Source organism: Sinocyclocheilus anshuiensis, unplaced genomic scaffold (genome assembly GCF_001515605.1).
Source record: "Sinocyclocheilus anshuiensis isolate Anshui unplaced genomic scaffold, SAMN03320099.WGS_v1.1 scaffold206, whole genome shotgun sequence".
NCBI classification, from domain to species: Eukaryota; Metazoa; Chordata; class Actinopteri; order Cypriniformes; family Cyprinidae; genus Sinocyclocheilus; species Sinocyclocheilus anshuiensis.
In genome coordinates, this window is record NW_015542358.1 from 440,412 (window position 1) to 449,108 (window position 8,697).

The 8,697-nt window shown below is 31.9% G+C and overlaps 1 pseudogene; it reads right to left on the reverse strand.

The window, feature by feature from the left end:
* LOC107691824 (low-density lipoprotein receptor-related protein 4-like) overlaps positions 1-8,697 on the reverse strand; it is a 125,117-nt pseudogene that overhangs the window by 19,004 nt on the left and 97,416 nt on the right.

An 8,697-nucleotide genomic window follows, 5' to 3' on the forward strand; every position in this document is an offset into this window, starting at 1 on the left:
TACAGCTGCGCATCACAGAAATAAATTACATTTGAACAGATATTACAATAGAAAGCAGTTCTTTAAAATCGTAATAATTGTAATAAACTATATTTTTGATCAAATAAATGCAGCCTTTGTGAAATGACCTTAGACGCATTAAAAAAAAATCTTAATTATTCCAAACCTTTGACACCCGGTGTACATATATATATATATATGAGTGTGTGAATTCTGTCCTTTGGCACCATCACAAACACGTGTGTGAACGAGTCTTTCAACAGTCCTGATGCTTTTAAAACTACTTCAAAAGACGAAAACGTTAAAAACCCAATCCAAAGTACAGAAAGTTCATAAATACATATCATCGTGGCAAGATGAGGGCTGGATGCTGACACACCTCGCGAGAGCGTTCACTAAATAACCCAACTGCAGTTTGATGGAGGTTAATTGGAATGCACAATTAAAAGACACTTGATTTTTGAAAACTGTTAAAAACTGAGTTATCTGGTTTTGCAAATGAACTCTTCAAACATATTTAAAATATAAACATACAATTATTCTTAAATGTATACATGCATGTGTTTGTATTTATATATACACATAACAAATAAACACAGTATACACACATATATTATTATTATATTATATAAAATATAAAATAAAAACTTTTATTTTGAATGCAATTAATCGTTTGACAGCACTAGTATATATACATATATATATATATATATATATATGGTCCGTATGACTGTACCTACCTGCTTGACTTCTAAAAACAGTGTGTATTCAAGCCTTTTTCTAATCAGAAGTTTCTGCCCCCATGTTGACCGTGTTTGTTAGTAGAGTTTCACACTTCGCTCTCAGTAGAGGTGGATAAAAAAATATTCAGACACTTTGACCTGACCATGTTTTTGCTTAAGTGTTTTTCTTTAATTGCTAATGTGACCTTTTTACACCACAGACTAAACTAAATTAAGCATTGCTTGGTAATTGGTTGACCTTAATTTTAATTATCTATTTGTGTACTTAAATTTAACAGCTGACAGCTATTCAGCTGAATTCATTACATACCTTTCTATCAAAGTTATCAGACATTATCAAGATGAATTTGTTCTGACACAGTTTAACTCGTCATATTTTATTACCATTTTCTAAACTATAGCGAAAAAACTATGATAATGTGAAAAATGTTGAAGGTGTCTGAATACATTTTGGTTTGACTGTAATTACTGTGAAAAAGAAGAGCATTTTAGCATACTAAAAAAAAAAAAAAAAAAAAAAATAGCAAAACTGTACTAAAATTTTGTTTCCCCATGAGGATTATGTGTTCACTTTTGTCACTACCGAAACAATGATGCCATGTTTCAGTAGTTTAATATGAAAATAATATAATTTAAAAGAACATATATATAAGCATAAAATGCATGCAATGTTTTCAGACACTTAACTGCATGTTAATTGCAATCGAATGTTAAAAAAAAATTATTATAATTTGAATTTATATCAAATGCAATTAGTTGAACTTTAGAGTGCTTTTGACCCACTTAAAGGACTAGTTCACCCAAAAATTTTAATGTACTCACCCTCAGGCCATCCAAGATGTAGATGAGTTTGTTTCTTCATCAGATTTGGAGAAATGTAGCATTGCATCATTTGCTCACCAATGGAAGTGAATGGGTGCCTTCAGAACGAGAGTCCAAACAGCTGATAAAAACATCACAATAATCCACAAGTAATCCACACCACTCCAGTCCATCAGTTAATATCTTGAGAAGCAAAAAGCCGCGTGTTTGTAAGAGAAAAATGTATTAAGACGTTTTTAATTTTAAACAATCGCTTTTGGCTAAAATACGAGTCCTCTATCCATAATATTGATTTCTCCAGTGAAAAAGTCATTTCCTCTTAATCAGGAGAGAAATCTGCACAGATCAAGCACAGTTTTACAAGCAAAAACAGCTCTAAACAAATATATGGGGGGACTTTGATGTGAGAGGACAACAGGAGATGGACTTTTTCACTGGAGGAAGCGTTATTATGGATTATGGACTAGCCGGAAGCAAAGGTTTAAAGTTAAAACGTTTAATGATGGATTTGTTTCTTACAGACACGCAGCTTTTCACTTCACAAGATGTTAACTGATGGACTGGAGTGGTGTGGATTATTTGTGGATTATTGTAATGTTTTTATCAGCTGTTTGGACTCTCATTCTGACGGCACCCATTCACTGCAGAGCATCCATTGATGGTGAACAAGTGATGCAATGCTACATTTCTCCAAATCTGATGAAGAAACAAACTCATCTACATCTTGGATTACTTCTATTGTTTTAAAAATATGATTAAAGTTTATAGCTGGTTGTACCTACAAACATTTATGGTAAACTGGAATATACTCCAATGCTATTTCTATTAAAACTCGTATTTGTCATTTCACATTTGTATGATGAAGCTGAAATTTTGTACATTTAAAATAAATTAACTTTAAATTTAATACTGAACAACACAGTTAAAATTATAAATCAAGTTCACATGCACATTCTATTCAATACAATTAAGCACACATCTTTTTCACTAATGTTAGTAGTATAGTTATGTATACAGTACATAGTATACATTGTATATATTGTAGAACAGTTACAGTCATGTATATTAGAATTACACTCATCAAGTCAACATGAAACTGCACTCACAGCCCATTTTACTTCTATAATGTGATGCACTGACTGGTTAGGGAACTTAATGTTGATTTTAAAACAGTACAGCACTTTTTATGGCATTAAGAAACACACACACACACACACAAAAAACAACAACTTCACAGGCAATGTTCACAATTCATGCAACCTCAGGCAGAATACACTAAGAAACGACCCTATAACAATGTATTATCATTTTAACAAATTGTAAAAATTTGTAAACGCAAACTATAAACGCTATCTTTTTTGCACTCTAATGCAAAAATCTGATTACATGCAAGAAGAAAAAGATGCTGGATTTGAGATCAAGCAGTTGGGTCACAATCACACGGCTGACTTTAAATATGGGAAGCAATATTTTCCCAATTTGTTGAACTACCTTGTTTGCCATTCTGATGAAAATAAAAGAGGGGATGTCAAAAGATGAAAGGAGAAAGGGAGTTGTAAGGATGATTGAGCTGTCATGAAGAAAAACATGGGGGGAAAAAAAGATGAGCGGGATCTGAGACTCTGTAAAATACTGCTCACGAAAAATATAAAACCAATTCATCTTGATGAGAACAATTATATCAGTCATGGCTGAAGTCAAACAACAACAGCACATCTAAATGATTCTTTTGCGAAATCTTCAAAGACAAGAACGATAAGCAATACCTCTTTTTTATATCGCAGCTGGTTGTTTATTGCAGGTTTCTGTGCAGTCTCTATTTTAACCTCCTGCGTTGAAGTTCTGTATGAAGGGTTGCTGTAAGTCAAGTTGCTCACTCCTGGATCTGCAAACTTGAATTTTTTGTGCCTTGAAAGCAAACCATAACAACATAATCAAATATTCATCTTGAGCAGCTGAGAAAAGTAATGCATTCATAAAGTGCTTCATTAAACCTTACCTGTAAATAATGAATGCAGCGATGAGTATCAGGATGGCCAGTATTGACAGAGCTCCACCAATCACGTAGCTGATATGAGGGCTCTCATCTTCATAAAGATAAATGCAAATGGTCAATTCATGCTTGATTTACTCTTATACAACTATTTAAAATCAGAGTTGTAAATATTTACCCCGAGGTGCAGACACCACATTGTTCTTGATGCAGTCCTCTAGATTGAGACTTGCATCTGTACAACTGTGAGGAGAACATGATTGGATTTTACTGACAATATTTCACTTAATTCTTAATGAAAACCTTTTTTTTTTTTTTTCTTTTTTAGATTGGGTAGCTACAGTTGACTTACTTGACCCCTGACAGGCCCTGATGAGGTTTCTCTGTGGGGTGTTTTTGGGGGGCTTGAGTACCTTTGGAGTCCTTCTCAGGTGCCGTGGGAATGTAACCAGAGACTAGTCCAGAAACAGAATCGGAATATTACAGACTCTATTTACAGTATGATATGTTTTATTTTGTAATTAATAACAAAGACACGCAATTATTATTCACTTGCAATGGAAAGATGCTTATTTAGGCCAAGATTCTGACTCATGCGGGCATATTATTAACATTTCTAGAAAACAGAATACTGGCTTAATCTGGTTATGATAATCAGTGTTGCACTCATTAAATTAAATTTAAAAAACTTAATTATGAATTGAAAAAATAAAATGTAAAATACTGAAAATGTAAACATTACATAAAAAAACCTTTATAATGAACTGAAATTAAGTACTTAAATTACTAAAACTGAAATTAATTAATAAAGAGAAAAATTAAAGAGAAAGAAATCTGAATGAGGGTGTTTACATAGGCCAAAATTCTGATTCATATAGGCATATTCTTATTCAAATTTGTAGACAACAGAATATTGGTTTAATCTGGTTGATAATCAATGTTGGAATTGTAATAAACTAAAGCTAAATAGAATTAGAAATAACAAAAACTAATACATAATTACTATTTATGCTAATTTATTAGTAATGAATAATAAAGACATGCAAATACAGATAAATATTCACTTGCAATGGATATTCTTAATGAGGGTGTTTACATAAAATCTGATGTGCTCTTATTCAGATTTCTAGAAAACAGAATATTGGCTTAATTGGGTTATGGTAATTAGTGAAGTACGTAAAGCTAAAACTATTTAAAAACTGAATTGTTATCTGAAATAAATCTGATATATAAAAAATAGGGTATCACATGAAAAACGTTAAACTTATAAACACTTTATAAATGGCGACTAACTGAAATAAAATAATTTTAAGTTGAAGTATTAAATTTACTAAAACTGAATCAAAAATCTAAAAAAAAAAAACTAATAAAAATGACAAAAACACATTAGAAAATTGCTAAAACTTAAATAAAAAAATACCCCAAAATATTATTAAATACAATAATCATACATAAATAATATTACAATTACACTGATGGTAAACTGGTAGATGTAAACAGTCATGTCATGAATGTTAATTTGTGTAACTTCTCAGTGTTTAACAGTGATTTCTTGAAAATAATAATTGCACATGTTGAACTCACTTGTAGAGCAGGGTCTGCCGTCAGGCTCATCTGGACACGCGCACACAAAACTGTTACTCTGCGCAAGACACAAGTGTGTGCAGCCCCCATTATTCACACCGCAATGATTTGTTCCTAGAAAGACAGTAAGCAAATCTTACGGATGCATTCGTTTCAGTGACAATGGTAACATTTCTTCATCACACATGCTCAATGTTTGTATCTCAGTGACTATCATGAAAATATTACTGGACACAAAATGCTTAAAAAACACATTACACATGATAAAACTTGTCTATACACTTGTTTGTGTGCAACATTTATATTTAATATAATTACTTGAAATGTAATTGCACATAAGCATACAAAAGACACATTTTGGACATCTTTCTTCTCTGATGAACGCATTCCAGGACTTCTCTTCAAATGAGCTAATGAATTTGTTGTGAGAATTTAATTTAGTTTGTTTTAATAAGACGACAAACAAAATGTGCAGTGTTGAGTGCCTCTAGGACCAGTGTTGGGAACATTGTATTGGATGACAGACAGGATTTAAATATTATATTATATTATTCAATTATTTATTAAACATAGTGTTTTTTGGTAATTTCTGCATAACTTATGGATTGATAAATAGAGATATCCAAAATCTCCTTTGTAAAAAAAAAAAAAAAAAAAACCTTTAATGTAAAAAAAAAAAAAAAAAAAAAAAACTGCTACATATTTTTTTTCAGGATTCTTTGACAAACTGAAATTTTAAAAGAACAGCATTTATTTGAAATAGAAATCTTTTGTAACATTACACATATCTTAACTGCCATTTTTGATTTTTTTACAAATGAATGCATTCTTGCTGAATAAAAGTATTCATTTCTTTGAAAAAAAAAAAAAAAAAACCTTTAATGTCAACAAAAAAATAAATAAATAAAAAAAAAAAAAATTTGAACCTGGCTTTATCCAATGTTCAGATTTATGTTCTGGAAATTAGTGCATATTTAATAATATAACGCACCAATTGCACATTTAAACATTTCATAAAACATTTGATACCAAACAATAGTCTTAATTCACTGCAATTAATCAATAAATAGAGATATTCAAAATATCCTTTGTAAAAAAAGAAAAAAAAAAAGAAAAGAATTTTGAACCTGGCTTTATCCAATGTTCAGATTTATGTTCTGGAAATTAGTGCATATTTAATAATATAATGCACCAATTGCACATTTAAACATTTCATAAAACATTTGATACAAAACAATATAGTCTTAATTCACTGCAATTAATCAAATAGTATGGTAACATCTATTAGTTATTAGTTTACTCTTTATTTACCTGTAGTGTCTTGTTTTAATAATAATTCAAATTCAAATGGTATATCACAAAATCCCTTCAAAGTGTGCGTTGTGCATTAGAGTAAAAATAAAGTACACTTGTAGACTCTTCAGTGGAGTCTCAACAAGTCAATCTTACCAGTCTGTCTTTGTGGCGACACCACTATGATGTCCATGAGGCCCTCTACATTAGCCAGCACGGTTTCCTTACTACGACCTGTATGCTTATCTACTCGCTGAATAGACTTGGTCTGCCAGTCCGTCCAGTAAATCCAACGGTCTTGCTGTGAGATTCGGGAAAAAGGAGTTAAAGGAGAGTATACCGGTTTCAACTGGGGACAAAGAAAGGGGGTAAAGGAAAGGGGAGAAAGACGGGAAGAAAAAGGAGGGTCAGAAAATGGAAAGATGCAAAAGAAGAGAACAACATGCTAAGGTTATAAATGCAGAGACATGTGAATGAGAGGATGGGTCAGTGGAGCGGAGGGTGATGAAGGTGCAGGTGAGTGACAAATTAAGTGAGAGTGAGGATCAGATATGGAAAGGTACCTGCGTGAGGGCAAACGGGTGTGATACGGGGCTGATGAGAATTTGACGCAGTTTGCCATTCAAGTCAGAACTTTCTATACGGTCCAAGTGTGCATCCACCCAAAAGATCCTATACATGAAATCATGTGAAATTTCAGTTGTGTTCTCTCCAAAATGTTTGAAGGTACTTGCCATGATTATGGTACAAAATAGAGTCTGAAATGCTTAAAAGAAGCCATTTTTAGAGCAAACGAACAAAGTGGAAAAATAAGAGATGCCCCCCAAAAAATGTTGAAATTCAACATCAGGAGGTCAAACTAAAGATTGTATCAGCGGTTTTATTTTTCAATAACATTTGGGACATGACTAAATACTGTTTAAGCTCTTAACTGTCAACCTTTTAAAGAAGACAATCAGCAGATTATTGCTAAAGTGAAAGCATTTCAATGTACATTTTTACAGTAGTCAACATTTGAAGTGGATCAAAACCTTTCATCAAAGTTGTCCTAAAACCAAAACTATACCCGTTCTTGTCTTAGGACAACTTTGATTAACTTTTTTGATCCACTTCAAATGTTGAGTACCGCATATAGAATAAATATTTTGGAATCTAAAATTGCCATACAATCAAATTCATATGTCTAAAGTTTTAAAAGTTTCAAATTTGAAGTTGATATTACAAAAATTGAGGCAACAGTGAGATTTTGTTCAGACACTGTGCCAAAAAATCCATACATTTCTGTCACAATATTACTTCTACCACCAAATATGGAACATATTGAATATTCCAACGATATGTTTTGTCAAGATTAGAAAAAGTTTTGATTAAAAAGTACTAAGTAAATTTTGTAATATGACACTTGACACCACCCAGTAAAGGGAGTTGCCCACTGAAAGGTTTTAAAATACCATTTCCATGGTAATGCAATGTCTGACTTCAAAATGGTTTTCACAGAATACATTTTGAGTGTTAAGATTTCAAATGATAGCTAATTTACGATGCTTACTAAAATGTGTGATAGAGAAAAAAGACAATAAAAAGAGCGTCAGGTGTCTAATCGTGACAGTTAAGAGGTTAAAACTCTGATTTGTGATGTAATGCCCGTTTGATTTTACTGAAAATACCATAGCTAAAGTAAATAATATAAAAACAATATCATATTTAAATATAATAAATATATTTCCTCATTTATGCAGCCCTCCTCCTCCCCAGCACCACCTGTTTGTCTATCATTTTTAACTCAGTTGTCACTGAGTTGGGACCAAATGTTGTTTTCTCTAATTTCCCCTAAAAATGGGACAATAAAATACCATAGAAAATACCATAATTAAAGTAAGTAAATAATATAAAAACAATATATTTAAATATAATAAATCTCTTTCATTTACGCCTGTCTGTCTATCTATCTATCATTTTAACTCAGTTGTCACTAGCTACTTTGGGACCAAATGTTGTTTCCCCTAATTTACCCCAAAAATGGGACACTAAATGTGCCTTATTCATGGAAAGTACCTGAACAGTCAAAGCCAGTTGTTGTTAGTGGTAAAGTGGCATTGAAAACAAAGTATTACTATATAGGTGTACAACTGAAGAAAGAAATGAAAAAGACGTCAAAATTTCAAATGAAAATTATTTTCAAAACCTGCAATAGTGTGTATGTTACATCTGAGGCCACATACACACTGCAACTAGTGATAACAGTGTTTAAATGTGGTAGTG